Source organism: Bubalus kerabau, chromosome 1 (assembly GCF_029407905.1).
Source record: "Bubalus kerabau isolate K-KA32 ecotype Philippines breed swamp buffalo chromosome 1, PCC_UOA_SB_1v2, whole genome shotgun sequence".
Taxonomy (NCBI): domain Eukaryota; kingdom Metazoa; phylum Chordata; class Mammalia; order Artiodactyla; family Bovidae; genus Bubalus; species Bubalus kerabau.
The window spans coordinates 28,881,921-28,905,689 of record NC_073624.1 but is presented as its reverse complement, the minus strand read 5'-3'; the positions used below and the strand labels follow the sequence as shown (position 1 = coordinate 28,905,689).

General features: G+C 36.4%; 1 long non-coding RNA gene across 1 annotated transcript in view; it reads left to right on the top strand.

Moving 5' to 3' along the window:
- LOC129645801 (uncharacterized) overlaps positions 1–20,258 on the top strand; it is a 35,182-nt gene extending 14,924 nt beyond the window's left edge. Inside the window, exon 4 of the long non-coding RNA XR_008711497.1 lies at positions 19,433–20,258. This is a non-coding gene — a long non-coding RNA (uncharacterized LOC129645801). The remainder of the gene's footprint in view (positions 1–19,432) is intronic.
- The last annotated feature ends 3,511 nt before the right edge of the window (positions 20,259–23,769 follow it).

Genomic DNA, 23,769 nt, shown 5'->3' with positions numbered 1-23,769 from the left:
ATAATCTGTCTTTAATAGCAGAGCTCACATGGGAGAGAAGCAGAGGCTTTAGTGGGTAAAAGAGTCAAGGAAGAATCATTATTGGACATCCTATGTTGGATCATCTGAGAGTAATACTGTCAATACAAAATTTGGGAATTTAGGAGAATTCTGGTTGAAAATCATGAGTACATTTTGAATATCTAGTGTGCATCAGATATTTTCAGGCCATGGGAAAACTAAAACTTCACCTTTTAGAGGTTACATTTTAGAAAGGAAGCTTAAGTGTGATGGTTGTTCAGGCAGTGCATTTATTCCTTTTTTTTTTTGCAGCTAATTTAGTGCATTAATTACATTTTTCTTTGACAGCTTTACATTTTTGTTATTACTGTAGATGCCCACAGCATCATAATTTCAGAAATGGAAGTTCCTGGATTTAAAAATCTTAGCTTTGAAATATTTTCTATCTTTTGGAATGGATGTGTAGAAGTTAAATCACACACACAGACATACAGACAGAATGAACTAACCTCAAAAGACCTAGCTGTTCATTTATGCCACCTTAGCAAAGTGGATTACTGCATGACATAGTTAGTAATGACAGTGTCATGCCAACTGCTGAAACAAGTTAACTGGACATGTTTCCAGTTCATCACCATAGTTTGATAGTTTGACAAAATGTTGGTTGTGCTGTGTAGAATGTTTTATACACCTTTTTCTTAACAAGAAAAGCAAGAACAATGGTTGAGATTTCCACCACTTTAGAAAGTTCTCCATCATATCACTAAAGGTAGACATGTTCTAATAGACAATATTCCTAAAATGTTAAGATTCACTAGCCCAGATGTTTTGGAATCTCAAGCTCTCCGTCTCTATTTTAAATTTTTATTGTACATTTCAAATTATCTTCTAGCACCACAGTGGCAAATCGATAGCCACATATCTTGAAAAAATTACAAATAATATAAGGGGAGGGCCACTAGGTCAAAAGATATTTTTCTGGAGATTCTTGCATTATACCAAGTGATGCCTTAGAAAAAAACAAAGCTGTTTAAAAAGACAGCAGCTGCTATAATGCTGCTTCATTACAGACCCACTGGAGCAGAAGCAATGCATCCATTTTGCTTTTTCTCCATTGACAATATCAATGAAGCATTAATGGAATTCTTACAGTCTACTGGTAAAGTATAAATTTAGTCTGAATAAATCTTATATTGACTATATTATAATACTCTTTTTTAAACTAGAAAAGAAACTCACTGGTTTATTTTTAATATAAAAAAGTTATGTAGGAGATATAGCTTTAGGTTCTCAATAAATAAGTAGTCAATAGTTTTGTTTTTTGTTTTTTTTTTTGCCATTAGGACAACAGGTAGAATTTAAGTCTAAATTAAAACTCTCATTACAAGCTTATTTCACTGAAATGTCACTTATTATTTTCCCAATTAATAAAATTCAGGTGCATTGATTATCATTTCTTCTTTGATTTCATTTATTCAATACTCCTTTAACAGACAAAGTCTAGTTTCTGTTTATTCTTTTATTTCATTAACAGGATAGGTTGTGCTTTCAAAACAAAAATTATACAAATTACTTAACATTTTTCTTGATTTTAAAAATGAAGTCTGAACTATGATTCTAGGGCTGTCCATTATACAAAACTTTAGGGGCTAAACAGGGACCCAGATGTTTAAGTGGATTTGCAAATGGCAAAATGCTGCTTGTTGGATCTGCCTGTAAACCTATTTGCAAATGCAAATCCTCTTTCCAAACAGATCAGAGTTTTTTTTAGGTCCACAAAAATCCTTGAGCAAAGCAAAATGCTGATGGAATGTACATGTGGCACTTCTATGGATTTCTATGCAAATGCTTTTGCATCTTCCTTGTGCAACTTTCCGAGCATGGCAGGAGAAGATAGAATGCAATGACACTTATTTTTCAGGGGTTCTGAAGGTATCCTGCTGCAATTTAGGGGACAGGCAGTGTTGTGGTGAATTCAAATATCTCCTTTTTTCTTCATCTTTACAAGAAGTGACTCAGAGCATACTCTACTTCAGCTGTGTTCCCTTCAGGCACTAATTTTATTTTACAAAGCAGTTTTCATTTGTCCACACCTACTGGGAGTCCTTCTCTTGCATTCCTTCCCTTTTCAGCACAGGTCCTTCTAGCAGATCTGTGTCCTGAGTCCAGACCATGAGGCTAGCTTTCCACTAATGCGTGTCAGTTGAGGTCAGTTAACTCATTCAAATTTTTACTTTCCCCTACCCTATGATAATAACAGCAAACAATTTATAGCACTGTTCACATACTCATTGAATCTTCACTACTACTCCATCATATGCATACAATCTCCCTTCTGTTGCTTCTCTAACAAATCAATTTACACGTAAAGTTTAATGGTGGAAAGAAAGTAAAGCTGGCTTTTTCCACCTCTAATCTGTCATCATCTTTCCTTACATTTTATGTTGCCATAGCCTTATAACCAATATTTACCACACTCCAGATTTGTCTTCTGGAAATCTGTTCCTCTGCATTTTTGCTAAAATGACTGATCTGAACTACAGACCTAACCTTGTCATTATACTGCTTTAATATTACCCTACCACCTATGGAATCAAGGCCTATACTTAGAATGGAATATAAAGTCTACTTCACCCATCTCCTTTACTTCCTTTTTCTACTACTTTATTTATGGACTCTGTGGGAGAGGGAGAGGGTGGGATGATTTGGGAGAATGGCATTGAAACATGTAAAATATCATGTATGAAACGAGTTGCCAGTCCAGGTTCGATGCACGATACTGGATGCTTGGGGCTGGTGCACTGGGACGACCCAGAGGGATGGTATGGGGAGGGAGGAGGGAGGAGGGTTCAGGGTGGGAAACACATGTATACCTGTATCGGATTCATTTTGATGTTTGGCAAAACTAATACAATTATGTAAAATTTAAAAATAAAATAAAATTTAAAAAAATAATAATAAAAAAATAAAAAATAAACCTACATCCTATTTGACATTTGACAGTCATAATAGTCTAATTAAATGAGAGATAAACAGAGAGCACTACACTCTTTATTTTGTAGATTAAAAAGAAAGTTGAGTAGTATTATACTGTGTACGGATGATCAGTAGAAGTGGAACTAATACATGCATATTAGGGGAAAGGACATGAAATTTTTATTGAATCAAATCTAAAACTATTATAGTCCCATTTAAGAAAAAAGCCCACGTATAACCATTCTCATATTCATAAGATTTTAATCCAATCCTCTTTAACAATTATTAAAGGTCAATTAAACTTAATTATGAAAATAAAACATGAGGAAATAAGTATATAGGCGGATGCACATATCAAATACGAAAAACTGACCATTTAGGAAACAGACAAAACTAAGAGCATCTTCCCTTTGTTAAAATGAGACAAATAAAATATGAGTGAAAGAAAAAAATAAAAAATAAATGACTTTTAAAAATTCAATCCCTCAGATACAATATTACTTCATGCCTTTTATAAATTTTATTTTTTTATTTAAGTATTGGTTTATAATGTGTTAGATTCAGGCATACAGCAAAGTGATTCATTTATACATATATACATATGTGTGTGTTGTCTTTTTTAGATTCTTTTCCCTTATAAGTTATTAAAAATTACCATGTATAGTACCCAGTGCTATACAATAGGTCCTTGTTGTTTTATCTATTTTATAAATAGCAGTGTGTCCATGTTAATCACTAACTTCTCTAATTTATCCCTCCCCTTTGGTAATTATAAGTTTGTTTTCTGTGTCTATGGGTCTCTTTATTTTGTATGTGAGTTTGTCTCTATTTTTTTAGATTATACATATAAGCAACATATAATGTTTGTCTGTCTTTGTGTGGCTTATTTTATTTAGTATGATAATCTTTGGGTCTATCCTTATTGCTGCAGATGGCATTATTTCATGCTTTTTAATGGCTGAGTAATGTTTCATTGGATATATACCACATCTTTATCCATTCATCTGCTGATGGGCATTTGGAGTACTTCCATGTCTTGGTTATTGTAAGTAGTGCTGAAGTGAACATTGAGTGCCTGTATCTTTTCAATGCCCAGGAGTGGAATTGTCTGTTCATAAGGTAGGCAGCCCTATTTTTAGTTTTTACGGAACCTCCATACTGCTCTCCATAGTGGCTATACCAATTAAGTTCTAGCCACAATAGTCAGAGAACAAAAAGAAATAAAAGGAATCCAAATTCAAAAACAAGAAGTAAAATTGTCAGTGTTTGCAGATGACATAATACCATATATATAAATTCCTAATGATGTTATCACAAAACTACTAGAGCTCATCAATAACTTCAGTAAAGTTTCAGGATACAAAATTAATACACTGAAATCTATTTTATTTTTATACACTAACAATGAAAGAGAAATCAAGGAAGCCATCCCATTTACCATTGCATCAAAAAGAATAAAATATGTATGAATAAACCTACCTATGGAGACAGAAGACCTTACTTCAAAAACTATAAGATGCTGATGAAAGAAATCAAAGATGATGCAAATGAATGGAAAGATATACATGCTCTTGGATTACAAGAATCAATATTGTCAAAATGGTTGGACTACCCAAGGCAATCTACAGATTCACAGATTGACTACAATCCCTGTCAAATTACCAACAGCATTTTTCACAGAAATTGAACAAAAAACTTTAGAATTTGTATGGAAATGCTGAAGACTCCATATAGCCAAAGCAATCTTGAGAAAGGAAAACAGAGTTGGAAGAATCAGGTTCCCTCACTTCAGATGATATTACAAAGCTACAATAATCAAAACGATTTGGTAACCAAAAAAAAAAAAAGTATAGATCAATGGAACAGGGAAGGAAGTTCTGAAACAAAACCACACATCTATGCTCAATTAATCTATGACAAAGGAGGCAAGATTATATAATGGAGAAAAGATAGTTTCTTTAATAAGGGTTACTAGGAAAACTGGACAGCTGCATATAAAAAAAAATGAAATACCATTGTATGTGGTAAATTTAATTTATGGATGAGAAATATAAGGATCAAACCTAGTAGTAAATAAGGTATGTTGGGCCAATGAGGTCTTTCCCTATTGCCTTCACATATGTTAGAAGATCATTTAGTCCGTTTTTAAATAACCCTGAAATTTGAATGAAAGTTGAGACTGTACTTAGCCAGGCCAAACCACAGTGGAAAAAAAAAATTAGAGAATACCAGAGAGAAAGCTAATATACTGAGCAGGAGTTTAAAGGTACAGATTTATATTCAGGAAGGAAATCCTGAATATAAATATTTTTGATATATTTATATTTCATAAATATATGTTGAAATAAATATATGAATAAATACATATCTGAAATAAATATATGTTGAACATGATGCAAAACAGTAATATATCAGTTTAACTGATATTAATTAATATCAGTTATTAATATTAATTATTAACTGACATTAAACAGTTTAATATCAGTTAAACTGATATTTTACCATAATAAAGAAGAATAACCAACTAACTGACAAAATTACTTGGTTTTTAATTCCCTTGAGAAGCCACCAAGAAGCCAAAGTCTGAGTTTATTTATTTAGGGAGGCAGGTCCAGTTATTCTCTTGTAATTCAGTGATCAACACAATAGCGTGAAGTTTTCCAGGGACAGTGGTGAGCATAATAATTGTGGAGACGGCATTGAACATTATTTAAGAAACAAAGTTGTACACAGCTTATGATTTGGGGGACATTTACCCAGTGATTTAACACAATAAGAACATTTTCCATCTTTCTTATATGGCTGAATTACACATGTCACAATCTTTTGGGCCCCAAAAAGTAAGTCAGTCAGTCAGTTCAGTCGCTCAGTCGTGTCTGACTCTTTGTGACCCCATGAATCGCAGCACGCCAGGCTTCCCTGTCCATCACCAACTCCCAGAGTTCACTGAGACTCACGTCCATCGAGTCATTGATGTCATCTAGCCATCTCATCCTCTGTCGTCCCCTTCTCCTCCTGCCCCCAATCCCTCCCAGCATCAGAGTCTTTTCCAATGAGTCAACTCTTCCCATGAGGTGGCCAAAGTACTGGAGTTTCAGCTTCAGCATCATTCCTTCCAAAGAAATCCCAGGGCTGATCTCCTTCAGAATGGACTGGTTGGATCTCCTTGCAGTCCAAGGGACTCTCAAGGGTCTTCTCCAACACCACAGTTCAAAAGCATCAATTCTTTGGCGCTCAGCCTTCTTCACAGTCCAACTCTCACATCCATACATGACCACAGGAAAAACCATAGCCTTGACTAGATGAACCTTTGTTGGCAAAGTAATGTCTCTGCTTTTGAATATGCTATCTAGGTTGGTCATAACTTTCCTTCCAATGAGTAAGCGTCTTTTAATTTCATGGCTGCAGTCACCATCTGCAGTGATTTTGGAGCCCAAAAAAATAAAGTCTGACACTGTTTCCACTGTTTCCCCATCTATTTCCCATGAAGTGATGGGACCGGATTGTGTTCAAAACTTGTAATGCTTTACTCTTGTGTATTTCATCAAATACTGGATTTCTCATTTCAGTCGCTCAGTTGTGTCCAACTATTTGCAACACCATGGGCTGCAGCACACCAGGCTACCATGTCCATCACCAACTCCCAGAGTTTACTGAAACTCATGTCCATTGAGTTGGTGATGCCATCTAACCATTTCATCCTCTGTCCTCCCCTTCTCCTCTTGCCTGCAATCTTTCCCAGCATTCAGAGTCTTTTCCAATGAGGCAGTTCTTTGCATCACATGGCTAAAGTATTGGAGTTTCAGCATCAGTCTTTCCAATGAATATTCAGGACTGATTTCCTTTAGGATTGACTGGTTTGATGTTGCAGTCCAAGGGACTCTCAAGAGTCTTCTTCAACACCACAGATCAAAAGCATAAATTCTTTGGTGCTCAGCTTTCTTTATGGTCCAAATGTCACATCCATACATGACTATTGGAAAAACCATAGCTTTTTTCTAGATGGACCTTTGTCAGCAAAGTCATGTTTCTACTTTTTAATATGCTGTCTAGGTTGGTCATAACTCTTCCTCCAAGGAGCAAGCGTCTTTTAATCTCATGGCTTCAGTCACTGTCTGCAGTTATTTTAGAACCCAAGAAAATAAAGTCTGTCACTGTTTCCATTGTTTCCCCATCTTTTTGCCATGAAGTGATGGGACTAGATGCTATGATGTTCCTTTTTTGAATGTTGAGTTTTAAGCCAGCTTTTTCACTCTCCTCTTTCACTTTCATCAAGGGACTCTAATTCCTCTTCACTTTCTGCCATAAGGGTGGTGTCATCTGCATATCTGAGGTTATTGATATTTCTCCCAGCAGTCTTGATTCCAGCTTGTGCTTTATCCAGCCTGGCATTTTACATGGTGTACTCTGCATATAAATTAAATAAGCAGGGAGATAATATATGGCCTTGATGTACTCCTTTCCCAATTTGGAACCAGTATGTTGTTCCATGTCTGGTTCTAACTGTCACTTCTTGACCTGCATACAGATTTCTCAGGAGGCAAGTCAAGTGGTCTGGTATTCCCATCTCTTAAGAATTTTCCATAGTTTGTTGTGATCCACATAGTCAAAGGCTTTGGTGTAATCAATAAAGCAGAAGTAGATGTTTTTCTCAAATTCTCTTGCTTTTTCTGTGATCCAAGGGATGTTGGTAATTTGATCTCTGGTTCCTCTGCCTTTTCTAACTCCAGCTTGAACATCTGGAAGTCCATGGTTCATGTACTGTTGAAGCCTGGCTTGGAGAATTTTGACCATTAATTTGCTAGTGTGTGAGATAAGTGCAATTGTGTGGTAGTTTGAACATTCTTTGGCATTGACCTTCTTTGGGATTGAAATGAAAGCTGACCTTATTCAGTCCCGTGGCCACTACTGAGTTTTCCAAATTTGCTGGCATATTGAGTGCAGCACTTTCACAGCATCATCTTTTAGGATTTGAAATAGCTCAACTGGAATTCCATCACCTCCACTAGCTTTTGCCTGTGCAAAGAGCCAAAATGGTTGTCTGAGGAGGCCTTATAAATAGCTGAGAAGAGAAGAGAAGCAAAAGGCAAAGGATAAAAGGAAAGATATACCCATTTGAATGCAGAGTTCCAAAGAATAGAAACAAGAGATCAGAATGCCTTCCTCAGTGATCAGTGAAGAGAAATAGAGGAAAACAATAGAATGGAAAAGACTAGAGATCTCTTCAAGAAAATTAGAGATACCAAGGGAACATTTCATGTAAAGTGAAGTGAAGTCACTCAGTCATGTCCAACTCTTTGCAACCCCTTGGACTGTGGCCCACCAGGCTCCTCCATCCATGGGATTTTCCAGGCAAGAGTACTGGAATGGGTTGCCATTTCCTTCTCCAGGAGATCTTCCCGACCCAGGGATTGAACCTGTGTCTCCTGCATTGTAGGCAGACGCTTTACATCTGAGCCACCAGGGAAGTCATTTCATGTAAAGATGGGCACAATAAAGGCCAAAAATGGTGTGGACCTAACATAAGCAGAAGATATTAAGAAGAGGTGGCAAGGATACACAGTAGAACTATACAAAAAAGATCTTCATGACCCAGATAACCACAATGATGGGATCACTCACCTAGAGCTAGACATCCTAGAATGCGAAGTCAAGTGGGCCTTAGGAAGCATCACTGTGAACAAATACTGGATGTCTACGTAATAAATTCATATTTTCCAATTTGACCCACATACTAGAGAAAACTTACGTGCTTTTATTATCGTTAAGCCTACTTTAAACGAGACACTTATGTTTGGAAATGCTAATGTGTTTGGAAAGAACTTTATATTCATAATTCAAATGTGGCTTTCTGTGGATACTTATTTTCAACTTATATCAAAGATATTAAAGTAAATTCTAGCTGAAATTTGATGACAGATCTAATAATTATAATGCATTTTTTTTAGAAAGCATGACCATAGTCAAATATTGTGAGAAGAGTTACTTCTGTTCTTATAAGCATTATGCTAAAGTTTTGACACTCATATAAAATCCAGGATTTTTCAGAGATTAAGGTATCATTAAGATTAAGATATCTCTTCCTCAATGAACTTTAAAGAAAATATCTTGTTTCCCTTAAGGATCCAAGAAATTTAAGTAGACAGCATTTTATAATATGACTTGTGCTAGTTACAATTTTGTCTTTTTTAAAGAAAATTCTAAAAATTGTTTGAATCTGAGAATGTTTGCTATTTTCACTTTCTTTGAAGCAGCACTAGAGACAATTTTTGAAATCAAAGTTGGTCCATCGTGTGGTTTGGGATGTTAAAAGTAAAACTAATATAAGTAAAGGTTTTAGTGTAATATAACATCATTAAAAAAAACACACACACACCTTTACCAAAAGTCTTTAAGTTTCCTTTCTAAATTGTTCTTAACTCCCCCAACATTTAATTGTAGTCAGTTATATGGTAGGAGTCTTAAAGTTCTGAAATAGGGCCTTTAACAACAGAATAATTTCAATTAACGTACTAATAGATGTAATTTTTAGGTTATAAACATTTGTATTCCTTTTGTTGTTCCTTGGTTCCTATCTAAAAGTATTTCTAAATCTCCTCTGTATTTGTAAATGGTTTCTGCTCTTCAGAAAACACCAGATCATTCAGCAAACATGTGAGAAAGCAAAGGGCAACCTCTTTGTGCTGCAAAAATGGTTCCCAAATGCCTGTTTCAGTGTTTTCTCGGTAATTAGAAATATAAATAATGGGCAGAAATAATACTGAGCATGAATTAACACACATTATGCACAAAAAAGTGTACACAGGACAATTAGAAGAGTTTTTTTCTTTTATTTTTTTTAAACAGGGCAAGGCTATACATCCAAATTCTTCTGGTCAGTTCCTGAAATTTAAACAAAAATCAAGACATAGCGATTTTTCAAATCTCACGTATTCATACATGCATGCATTTTCAGTTTCTTCAGTTGCATCTGACTCTTTGTGACCCCATGGACTGTAGCCTGTCAGGCTCCTCTGTCCATGGGATTCTGCAGGCAAGAACACTGGAGTGGGTTCCCATGCTCTCCTCCAAGGGAATCTTCTTGACTCAGGGATCCAGCCTGCGACTCCTACATTGCAGGCAAATTCTTTACCGCCGAACCATCAGGAAAGCCCAATCTCATGTATCAGTATATAGGAATACAGTATTACTAAAAGATTCAACTATTAAGTGAAAAATGAATAAAATCGTGCAGTTTACTGCACTGTAAGTCTATTAGTGCAGAGGAACAACTCTGTCAAAGGCTGTTTAATCAATGTTGCAGCTACTATAAGAAAATTCTAGGGCAAACATAATATTTTTAAATGCAATACCCAAAGATAATGACCATATTTCTTAGCACCAAAAAAAATACACATTTCCCCCAACCCCAAACCCCAGAGTACTATGTTCAAAAACAAAAGGTCAAGAATTAAGTAGTTCAGTAATGCCATTACCTTAAGGATCAGAATTGGACTTACACTTGAGGTCTTGGGTGAAATGAGTTTGACGGATTAGGTTCAGTTACTGGCTGTCAGTGCCCTACATAAAAAACACCGCACACGCAGAGCTTAGTGAAACTAGCTGTTTTCTGCACAGGAAAATTCCTTGATAGAGTTAGCATGAAGACAAATGAACTGCTATCCCCCAAGAAAGGTGTCCCTTTAGGTTAGGCTTGAGGTTAGCAATACCAAACAGTAAGAACACTTGACTTCCCATGGCTGACAGACTCATTACCTTTGTAAATATTGAGGCTTAGCTTTGAATCCTGGGATTCTTCTTTGAGTTTCTAGAGAGTGCTAGTAACTAACCAATTACTGAGACAATAAAAAAATTAAAATGGGAAAAGACAAGGGTAGTGTTAGCAAATCTCCTTATTTCCTACTATCAGACAAAGTTGTTTGAACTTTCTCCTTTATTATTATATCCTTATTCCTTTCATTTATTCAAAGCATTTTAAATATAACCTTGTTTTCACAATAATAATGATCCTCTAAAAACAAAATGTTATTGTTTTTATTAACTGGTAATGAGAACGGAACTTAGAATTAATTTCAGGTTGGTCATGGCAGGATTCAAAACCATATTTGTCAGTGTCTTGAACTAGTGTTTTTTCCCTGACTCATGTCCACCTACAAGTATTTCTCTGAAATCTATTTACTTTATGACAGCTATCCATTCAGTCTCATATAAATTGTGTATTTTTCCTTGTGTCTCTTCTATTATTTTCTTCTCGTCATACTCTTCATTTACTTCATATACATGTTCAAACTCTAATAGAAGATGTTTAAGCAACTTTTATTTAGAATTCTTAAATATCTAAGGATTCTCAATTATTTTCATTATGTATTATTTAACATTTTAATATTTTTTACTTAATGTGTCATGGGAAAGATGCTGTTTTATATAAATAAGTAGTCTTTCTTAAATTGCATTTAATGGCTACAAAGAATTCGATATGCCTGTGCAATAATTTATCCAATCTGATAATCTTTGTTTAAAATATTTGTTAATACACACAACAAAGATTTTTAAAAAGCATAGTATCACTACTAAAAATTATGCAAAACAGTATTAATCCCCTTGTCTGCTCATGCCATGTTCTTCCCAGAGAGGTTAACTTCTCATGTGCATTTTTCCCAGTGATTTTCCAAGTTTAAAAATATATGTCAGTAGGTATATATACTACTGTGCAATGCTGCGCACCTTATGTGTCCTCTACCACCTTTTCTGTGGCCAACACCAGGCATACACTGTGGCCTCACACTCAGTCATAAAAAGCTCTGCTGCCCAGCGACATCCAGTTGAAAGTGAAAGTGTTAGTCGCTCAGTCGTGTCTGACTCTGTGGCCCCATGGACTGTGTAGCCCACCAGGCTCCTATGTCCATGGAATTCTCCAGGCAAGAATACTGGAGTGGGTTGCCATACCCTTCTCCAAGAGATCTTCCTGACCCAGGGATCAAACCTGGACCTCCCACACTGCAGGCAGATTCTTTACAGTCTGAGCCACCAGGGAAGCAACATCCAGTGTGTTGCACTATAAATATAGAACTCTTCCCTCCTAGCCTCTGCTACACAGCCAGGCTAGTCAGTGAATGTCCAGAGGCTCTAGTATTTCTTTCATTGGCAAACATGTAACAGAATTTGGAATCTAGCAACATAGACAGTCTTTCCATGGGTGTATATGCATGTGTGCTAAGTTACTGCAGTCATGTCAGACTCTCTGAGACCTTATGGACTGTAGTCCACCAGGCTCCTCTGTCCAGGGGATTCCCCAGGCAAGAATACTGGAGTGGGTCACCATATCTTTGGAAGGGTAGAATTATACAATCTGGAGGTGGGGGAAGCTAATGCTTTATCAGGAAAGCTTTGTCAATGAGACAAGGAAATGCAAGGAAGCCAAGGAAGTAAATTCCTTCCCCATGTTCTACTCTGAGGCATGTTACTGTTTATGGCTCATCTGGAAACACTTCCATTTGCAGCAGATATTTCTTTCAGTCAAATTCACTGTGTCTCCTTGTGCCTATTCATAAAGTAGTAACTATCATCTCTCATTTTCATAAAGCCTTATTTCTCTTTTTTCTCACCCTGGCTGCCCTTGCTTTCATCTGCAAAATAAAATATCTAATACTTGCATCAGAGAACCCAGTCTAATAAGTATGTCTACACATTTTTATTATTGTTCAGTCATTAAGTCGTGTCTGACTCCTTGCGACCCCATGAATTGCAGCTCGCCAGGCTTCCCTTCCTTCACTATCTCCCAGAGTTTGCTCAAACTCATGTCCATTGAGTCAGTGATGCCATGCAACCATCTCATCCTCTGTTATCCTTTCTCCTCCTGCCTTCAATCTTTCCCAGCATCAGGGTCTTTTCCAATGAGTCAGCTCTTCATATCAGGTGGCCAAAGTGTTGGAGCTTCAGCTTCAGCATCAGTCCTTCCAATGAATATTCAGGGTTGATATCCTCAGGATTGACCGGTTTGATCTCTTTGCTGTCCAAGGGATTCTCAAGAGTTTTCTCCAGCACCAAGTGCTTTGAAAGCATGTATGTATTCAAAAATTAAACAGAACAAATGTTGAACAAAGCAGCTCTGAATCATCCATGGTTCCAACAAGAAATAACAAGGGAAATTAAAAATATCTTGAATTGGTTGAAAGTGAAAACACAACAAATCAAAACTTATGGAACAAAGCTAAATCAATATTTAGAGGAAAATTTATGGCTTTAAATATTTTACTACAAAAGAAGAAGGCATTAAATCAAGTATCTGAACTTTCAACTTAAGACCAAAAAAAAAAACAAAAAAAGTAAGACAAAAGAAGAAAAGATATAAAGCAATTATAACAGTAACTAACAAAATGGGAAATACAAAAACAATAAAGAAAACAGTGGACTCCAAAGCTGTATCTTTGCAGTAATCAATAAAATTTGCAAATCTTTAACTACAGTTATCAAGATTAAAAAAAAAAAAAACAGATTACCAATATGAGGTGTGAAAGGTAGAATTTCAGAACAGATCCAACCGACATTTTTAAAAACTTAAGGTAATATTATGAACAACTCGAACAACAAATTTAGCAATGTAGATAAAATCCATTTGTAGAAAGGCATTGACACAGAAAAAATAGAACATTTTGATACATATATATAAAGTAAAAAGACAAGTGAATAAATACATTCTTAGGAAGAACCTAGACCAAGATGATTTAACTGGTGAATTCCCATCAAACATTTAAGGAAGAAATTGTAACAGCCATACATAAACTTTTTCAAACAACAGAGGTGGAAACATATGCCAAAACATTTTAAGGGGCAAGTATTATCTTGATACCAAAGGTGGACAAAAATATTGGAATAAAAGTGCCTTACCATATCTCTTATAAGCATAGATGCAAAAGTGTTTAACAAAATAATACCAAATTAAATTCAACAATAAATCCAAGAAATGAGATAAAATGAAATATTAAAAAGTAATCACACCAAAGAAAAAATTAAAAAGGAATATATAGGACATATAGAAAACAATAGGATACATTTAAATCCCAATCATCTCAATAATCACATTAAATATATAAGATATGAATATCCCAATTAAAAAGTAAAGATTTTCAGACTAGACTAAAAAATAATAAAGACCTAACTACATATTGTTTATAAGAAACATACTTTAGCTATTTACACAGATTATTGAAACAAAGGGATGGATGTATTTGTGACATAAAAATAATAATTTTAAGAGTTGGTGAGTTGGTATGCCTATATTGCTTCCCTAGTGGCTCAAATGGTTAAGAATCTGCCTGCAGTGTGGGAGACCTGGGTTCAATCCCGAGGTTGGGAAGATCCCCTGGAGAAGCAGATGACAACCCATTCCAGTATTCTTGCCTGGAGAATCCCATGGACAGAGAAGCCTGTTGTGCTAAGGGTTGGACAAGACTGAGCAACTAACACACACACACACACACACACACACGCCTGTATTAGGGATTCCTTAGTGGTTTAGTGGTAAAGAATCTCTCTGCCAATGTAGGAGATGCAGGTTTGATCCCTGGTCTGGGAGGATCCCCTGTAGAAGGAAATGGCAAACCACTTCAGTATTCTTGCTGGGAAATCCCATGGACAAAGGAGCCCAGCGGGCTACAGTCCATTAGGTTGCAGAGTCAGACATGACTTGGCAACTGAACAACAATGACTATATTAATATAAAATTATCTTCAAAAACAGGAGTACTAAGAAAGGTAAAAGGGTCATGTCAGAATCAAAATAGGGTCAATTCATCTGAAAAATTAGCAATTCTAAAAGGTTTAGCCTAATAATGAAACTTCAAAATATGTAAAGCAGACATCAACAGATTGAAGACAACAGTAACCAAATTCATGATTACTGGAGATTTTAACTCACATAATTACAAAAAAGAGTAAGCACCCCAAAAAGTAATTAAATATGTAGATATCTTTGATCCCATCATTCACCCAATTGATATTTAAATATTGTTTATATAGCACTATATCCAGCATTTGAAGAATATCTTTGCCAAGGGTCCATGAAACATTAATCAAGATAGATCATATGCTGAGCCATAAAATAATTTAATAGTATTTAATAAATACTAAATATTATATATTTTAGAAATAAATATCATTATAAATATAAGTAGTATTTAAAATATTTTAAATAATACTTAAGAATTAAAAGCATATAGTTTGTACTCTAATCAAAAAAGGACTTAATTAAAAATTAGTAAAAATTAGTAATAATACTGTAAGAAAAGCCTTAATATTTAGCAATTAAGCAAAGAAGTGAAATAACAATAGGTAAAGGAAAAAATTACCAAGTGAAATTATATAGAACTTAATTTTTATTCTTTGCGGTAAAATATACATAATGTTAAATTTACAACTTTGTTTTTTAAGTGTACAAACCAGTAGCATTAAGTACACTTGAAATAGTTTTTGATGTACAGTTTTATTTTGATGAAATTCACTTTATTTTTCTTCTTGTTGCTTTTGCTGTTATATTTTAAAAATCATTGATAAATCCAAGGTCATAAAAGTTGCCTTTATGTTTTCTTTTAAGGGTTGTGTCATTTTAGCCCTTAAATTGAAGTGTTTTATCAATTTTGAATTAATTTTTGTTCATGGCATAAAGGATGGGTCTAATTTCATTCATTACATGTAGATATCCATCTTTCCTGTATCATTTGTTGAGGAGGCTCTTCTTTATGCATTGAATGATCGTGCCATGTTTGTTGAAAGTAATTAACTGTGTATATGAAAGCATATTTCTGGATTTCCAATTTTATTCCATTGGTCTCTATGTCTCTCGTTATGCTAGTACCAGAATGTCTTGATTACTGTAGCATCTTTAGTAGACTTAAAGTCTATTTCTTCTCCCTTTATATTGTAAGTGTCACAGATTATATCTTTATACATAGTGTGTCCACTAATATATGGTTATAATTATTATTTGGAACCAGTCTGTTGTTCCATGTCCAGTTCTAACTGTTGCTTCCTGACCTGCATATAGGTTTCTCAAGAGGCAAGTCAGGTGATCTGGTATTCCCATCTTTTTCAGAATTTTCCACAGTTTATTGTGATCCACATAGTCAAAGGCTTTGGCATAATCAATGAAGCAGAAATAGATGTTTTTCTAGAACTCTCTTGCTTTTTCCATGATCCAGCAGATGTTGGCAATTTGATCTCTGGTTCCTCTGCCTTTTCTAAAACCAGCTTGAACATCTGGAAGTTCATGGTTCATGTATTGCTGAAGCCTGGCTAGGAGAATGTTGAGCATTACTTTACTAGCATGTGAGATGAGTACAATTGTGCAGTAGTTTGAACATTCTTTGGAATTGTCTTTCTTTGGGATTGGAATGAAAACTGACCTTTTCCAGTCCTGTGGCCACTGCTGAGTTTTCCAAATTTGCTGGCATATTGAGTGCAGCACTTTCACAGCATCATCTTTCAGCATTTGAGATAGCTCAACTGGAATTCCATCACCTCTACTAGCTTTGTTCATAGTGAAACTTTCTAAGGCCTACTTGACTTCACATGCCAGGATGTCTGGCACTAGGTGAGTGATGACACCATCGTGATTATTGGTCGTGAAGATCTTTCTTGTACAGTTCTTCTGTGTATTCCTGCCACCTCTTCTTAATATCTTCTGCTTCTGTTAGGTCCCAACCATTTCTGCCCTTTATCGAGCCCATCTTTGCATGAAATTTTCCCTTGGTATGTCTAATTTTCTTGAAGAGATCTCTAGTCTTCCCCATTCTGTTGTTTTCCTCTGTTTCTTTGGTTTGATCGCTGAGGAAGGCTTTCTTATCTCTCCTTGCTATTCTTTGGAACTCTGCATTCAGAGGCTTATATCTTTCCTTTTCTCCTTTGCTTTTTGCTTCTCTTCTTTCCACAGCTATTTGTAAGGCCTCCTCAGACCGCCATTTTGCTTTTTTGCATTTCATTTTCTTGGGGATGATCTTGATCCCTGTCTCCTGTACAATGTCATGAACCTCAGTCCGTAGTTCATCAGGCACTCTGTCTATCAGATCTAGTCCCTTAAATCTATTTCTCACTTCCACTGTATAATCATAAAGAATTTGATTTAGGTCATACCTGAATGGTCTAGTGGTTTTCCCTACTTTCTTCAATTTAAGTCTGAATTTGGCAATAAGGAGTTCATGATCTGAGCCACAGTCAGCTCCTGGTCTTGTTTTTGCTGACTGTATAGAGCTTCTTCATCTTTGGCTGCAAAGAATATAATCAGTCTAATTTCGGTGTTGACCATCTGGTGATGTCCATGTGTAGAGTCTTCTCTTGTGTTCTTGGAAGAGGATGTTTGTTATGACCAGTGCATTTTCTTGGCAAAACTCTATTAGCCTTTGCCCTGCTTCATTCCGTATCCCAAGGTCAAATATGCCTGTTACTCCAGGTGTTTCTTGACTTCCTACTTTTGCATTCCAGTCCCCTATAATGAAAAGGACATCTTTTTTGGCTGTTAGTTCTAAAAGGTCTTGTAGGTCTTCATAGAACCGTTCAATGTCAGCTTCTTCAGCGTTACTGATTGGGGCATAGACTTGGATTACTGTGATATTGAATGGTTTTCCTTGGAAACGAACAGAGATCATTCTGTCGTTTTTGAGATTGCATCCAAGTACTGCATTTCGGACTCGTTTGTTGACCATGATGGCTACTCCATTTCTTCTAAGGGATTCCTGCCCACAGTAGTAGATATAATGGTCATCTGAGTTAAATTCACCCATTCCAGTCCATTTTAGTTTGCTGATTCCTAGAATGTTGATGTTCACTCTTGCCATCTCCTGTTTGACCACTTCCAATTTGCCTTGATTCATGGACCTGACATTCCAGGTTCCTATGCAATATTGCTCTTTACAGCATTGGACCTTGCTTCTATCACCAGTCACATCCACAACTGGGTATTGTTTTTGCTTTGGCTCCATCCCTTCATTCTTTCTGGAGTAATTTGTCTACTGATCTCCAGTAGCATATTGGGCACCTACTGACCTGGGGAGTTCCTCTTTCATTATCCTATCATTTTGCCTTTTCATACTGTTCATGGGGTTCTCAAGGCAAGAATACTGAAGTGGTTTGCCATTCCCTTCTCCAGTGGACCACATTCTGTCAGCCCTCTCCACCATGACCTGCCTGTCTTGGGTGGCCCTACGACAGACTGGTTCCAAATAGGAAAAGGAGTACGTCAAGGCTGTATATTGTCACCCTGCTTATTTAACTTCTATTCAGAGTACATCATGAGAAACGCTGGGCTGGAAGAAACACAAGCTGGAATCAAGATTGCCGGGAGAAATATCAATAACCTCAGATATGTGGATGACACAACCCTTATGGCAGAAATGGAAGAGGAACTAAACACCTTCTTGACGAAAGTGAACGTGGAGAGTGAAAAAGTTGGCTTAAAGCTCAACATTCAGAAAATGAAGATCATGGCACCTAGTCCCATCACTTCATGGGACATAGATGGGGAAACAGTGGAAACAGTGTCAGACTTTGTTTTTTTTGGACTCCAAAATCACTGCAGATGGTGACTGCAGCCATGAAATTAAAAGACGCTTACTCCTTTGAAGGAAAGTTATGACCAACCAAGATAGAATATTCAAAAGCAGAGACATTACTTTGCCAACAAAGGTTCATCTAGTCAAGGCTATGGTTTTTCCTGTGGTCATGTATGGATGTCACAGTTGGACTGTGAAGAAGGCTGAGCGTCAAAGAATTGATGCTTTTGAACTGTGGTGTTGGAGAAGACTCTTGAGAGTCCCTTGGCCTGCAAGGAGATCCAACCAGTCCATTCTGAAGGAGATCAGCCCTGGGATTTCTTTGGAAGGAATGATGCTGAAGCTGAAACTCCAGTACTTTGGCCATCTCATGTGAAGAGTTGACTCATTGGAAAAGACTCTGATGCTGGGCGGGATTGGGGGCAGGAGGAGAAGGGGACGACAGAGGATGAGATGGCTGGATGGCATCACTGACTCAATGGACATGAGTCTGAGTGAACTCCAGGAATTGGTGATGGACAGGGACGCCTGGTGTGCTGTGCTTCATGGGGTTGCAAAGATCGGACACGACTGAGCTACTGAACTCACTAAACTTAAGTGAATTATTATTTTATGCATTTATACTGTTAAAAATAAGTTACAAACCAAAATGCAACAATACTAACTGTCATACTTACCTGTACAGTTAGTTTTACCAGTGTCCTTCATTTCTCATATGGTTTCAGGCTACTTTCTGGTGTCCTTTCCTTTTAGTCTAATGGACTGCCTTCACACTTCTTGTAGGGCAAGTCTGTTAGTAACAAACATTTTCAGGTTTTGTTAATTCTGGAAATGTCTTAATTTCCCCCTTATTCCTGAAGGATAGTTTTGTAGATATAGAGTTATTTATTGATTGCCAGTTTTTTTTTCTTTCAGGATTTTAAATATGTCAGCCCACTGCCTTCTGACCTCCATGTTTGCTGATGAAAAATTACTTATTAATTTAATTGAGGCTTCACATGAGGCTCAGTGGTAAAGAACCCTCTTGACAATGCAGAAGATGTGGATTCAATCCCTGGGTCTGGAAGATCTTCTGGAGAAGGGAATGGCAATAGACTCTAGTATTCCTGCCTGGGAAATCCCATGGTCAGAGGAACCTGGCAGGCTACAGTCCATAGTGTCACAAAGAGTTGGACACGACTTAATGACTAAATCACCACCAATCTTATTGAGGATCCCTTGTGTAATATTCGTCACTTTTCCCTTGCTGCTTTCTTGATTTTCTTTTATCTTTAGCATTCCACACTTGACTATAATGTGTTGCAGCACAGGTCTCCTTGAGTTTATCCTGTTTGAAGTTCATTGAGTTTCTTGGATGTATAATTTTTTATTAAAGTTGGGGCCATTAATTCCGAACAACTATTTTGGCTGCTTTCTATCTCTTCTTCTGGAACTCCCATTATGCATATGTTAGTACATGAGAGAGTATCTCACAGGTCCCTCAGGCTCTGTTCATTTTTCTTTATTCTTTTTTCTTTCTGATCCTCATACTGGACCAATACAATGGTCTTATCTTTATACTCACTGATTCTTTCTTTTTCCTGCTCAAATCTGCCATTGAACTCTGCTAGTGAATTATTCCACTATGGTACTATTCACCTCCAGAGTTTGTTTCATTCCTTTAAAAATTTTCTTCTAATTGACATTACATATTTCTTCAACACTTTACATGTACATTTTGGACAAAATTATTTACAGTAACCAAAATATTAAAATGATCAAAATAACCATCAGTGGACAAAGAGATAAATTTGCAGTATATGTATAAAATAGAATATTATTTAATAAAATAAAAATAAAATAAAATGCTGCTACTGATATTCATTTGGGTGAAACTTTAAAACATTATGCCAAGTAAAAGAAACCAGACATAAAAGATCACATTTTATATGATTCCATTTATATGAAATATCCAGAATAGGGAAGTTCATGGAAACAGAAAGCAGGTTAGTGGTTACCATTAAGTGGTGGAGTTTGTAATGGGAGTAACTACTTAATGAATACAAGGTGTTCCTCTGAAGTAATGAAAAGTTTTGAAACTAGAAAGGGGGGATAATTACACAACATTGTGAATTCACTAAATGCAATTGAATGTACACTTTAAAATGGTCAATTGTATGTTATGTGGCTTTTACTTCAATTTTTTAAAAAATGTTAAAAATCCAAAACATACTATTGAACTTAAAGAGATGAACGTAACCCAAAATGGCAGAATACATGGTCTTTTTAGGCAAGCATGGAACATTTACCAAAACTGACCATATGCTGGACCATAAAGCGAGCCCACAGTGAGTTAAACTAGAAACCAGATTTTAAAAGACCAACAAAATAGACTTAAAATTAATCCATTCACTTTTAAATTAAAAACTTCTATATAAAACATCATTATCTTTTATGGGTGATTCGCAATCTTATATGCCTGATTCACACCAAACTTTTCACCATTTCCCAAATCCTCCATAACTTTTTTTGTTCCAGATTTTTACCTATTTACAAATCTATTTCCCCTGTGTGTGTCCTGCCCTACCTTTCTGCTTCATGAATTTATCCTCATATTTAAGATAAGATCATCTTTTGTGAAGTCTTTGCTGGCATCTCCTGGGAGAATTTGACAATCTCATGCCTATATTTTCTCAACCTTTTCTTCATTTCTTATCATAATATTTATGGCATATTACAATAATTTATGTGTTCGTCTCTTTTCTAAATAGCTCTTTGCCTTAGGGTTTTTCTTATTTGCCTTTGTTCTCTACTGTAATTGACAATAAATAGACATTAAATTGATGCCTTCAAACTATGGTGCTGGAGAAGACTCCTGAGAGTCCCTTGGACAGCAAGGACATCAAACCAGTTACTTTTAAGGGAAATCAACCTTGAACACTTAGAAGGACTAATGCTGAAGCTGAAACTCCAGTATTTTGGTCATCTGATGTGAACAGCTGATACATTGGAAAAAGTCCCTGATGCTGGGAAAGATTGAGGGCAGAAGGAGAAGAGGGTATCAGAGGATGAGATGGCTGGATGGCATCATCAATACAATGGATATAAACTTGGCAAACTTTGGGAGATGATGAGGGACAGAGAGGCCTGGCATGCTACAGCCCCTGGGGTCACAAAGCATCAGACATGACTGGGTGACTGAAAAACAGCAACATGACATTCAATAAATTTTTGGTTGATCAAAACGGATGCGTTGATATTGTAACCTCTGAGACTGGTCCCCAAACTGAGGAATGTTATCTAATATTAATATCTACATATTTTCAAATGACTGGATTTTCTTGCAGGATGAAAAATCCCATCAGAGTTAAGAATTATAAAGTTATTATTAATAAAAAAACAAGAATAGGTTAAAAAAAAGTTTTTAAAAAAGGAAGTTAAGTTTAAAAAAGTTCTCTGACATGCAAAAGGAATGAAAAAGAAGAGGACTGGGAAAGACAATAATTGAGCAGTATCTTAAATATTATGTAAGATAAGGAGTAGTTATTCTGGACTATTTAATAGTTTAAGCCTTGGATAAGAAAATACTAGAATAATTTCACCTAGCAGTTAACCTAACTGCTAACTGTCTGACTCTGTGCGACCCCATAGATGGCAGCCCACCAGGCTCCCCCTTCCCTGGGATTCTCCATGCATCCATCTAAATCCAAGCCTTGGATCAACCTGGAAAATCATTTCAATGTGCTTTGAGTAAAATCATGTTACAAAATCAACTCAAGAGATGTTGGCATGCCACTTATTACTAATTATCCCCAGAACCAAAAAAAAATTCCCTAATTTTATGTCAGAAAAGAATACTGTTCTGCTCACTATGGCATTTGTTATCAATTATATTGCCTCTAGTGTCTGCTTTCACTAATCGATCCTATACACAGTACATTTCCACAAAAAGAAATTATTTGTTTTATCAATACTGTACTTCAAAATTTTTCAGTGGTTCCCAAAAAGCCTCTAAAATTAAGTTTAAAAATATCATTTTGTAAAGTTTCTTGATGTTTTCTATGACTTCCTTGCTTCGATCAAACCAAGCGAAGGTATTTTATGACCCATAGTTTCTCCTCATGCTTTCTAAACTCTTACTCCTTGATTTTCTCCTTCTCTCTAAAACTTTTTTCTCTTTCGTTATATTTCATATTAAATATAAAGCTTTTAAAAATTGTCTTCCTAAGTGTAAAGCTTTGTTCTGATTTCAGACAGACTCAGGTTTATGTTCTCACTATCTCTAGACTTCAGGTTACTTGTAAAATAGCTGTAGCCTGCCAGGCCCCTCAGTCCATGGGATTTTTCAAGCAAGAACACTGGAGTGAGTTGCCAGTTCCCTCTCGGGGGTATTTTCTGGCCCAGGGATTAAACCCATGTCTCCTGCATCTCCTGCATTTGCATGATTCTTTACCACTGAGCCACCTGAGAAGCCCCCAGATAGGAAAATACCAATGCATAACTGTACCCTTGGATAATCCTGTCCACCTGAAACTATCACAACATAGTTAATCAGCTATACTCCAATATAGAATAAAAAGTTAAAAAAGCAATAGTGTTTACAATAACACCCAAAAGTGAAATACTTATGTAAAATCTAACAAAATAGCTGTAGGATCTGTTGGTAAGTAGAAGCCTACAAAACACAAATATAAAAAATAGGTGGAAGATGCTTTTTGCCATTTCCCAAGTGGCAATGCTTCTTTCATCAGAGAACACATGGAACTGGCAGTCTATGTCTAAGATTGGCTTAGAACATTCTGTTTGCACAAGTAAATTATAATTTATGTAACAGAAAAAAAATACTTGCAATGTTTTTTAATACTATACATTATACAAAATTACAAGAAATTTTGCAGACTTGGGACTTGGAGATTGTTGTTGTTTAGTCGCTCAGTCTTGTTCGACTCTTGTGACCCCAAGAAATGTCATGAGTGGGTTGCCATTTCCTTTTCCAGGAGATCTTCCCAGCCCAGGGATTGAACCCACGTGTCCTGCATTGCAGGCAAATCTTCACTGCTGAGCCACCAGGGAAGCCCAGCTCTGAGCTGCCTGCACAGACTAGGAGGTCCCAGTGGAGCTGGCTCTGCAGTTTTCTGGATCCCGGGTTGGGGAGATCTCTGCCCCCTCGGGGGGTGTGGACAGTCTGGCCCTCACCTCCTGGGTCCTGGCCCCTCGCCTCTGTCTGCAACTGCCCCAAACTAGAGGACAGAGCTCTGAGGCCACGCTGGGCT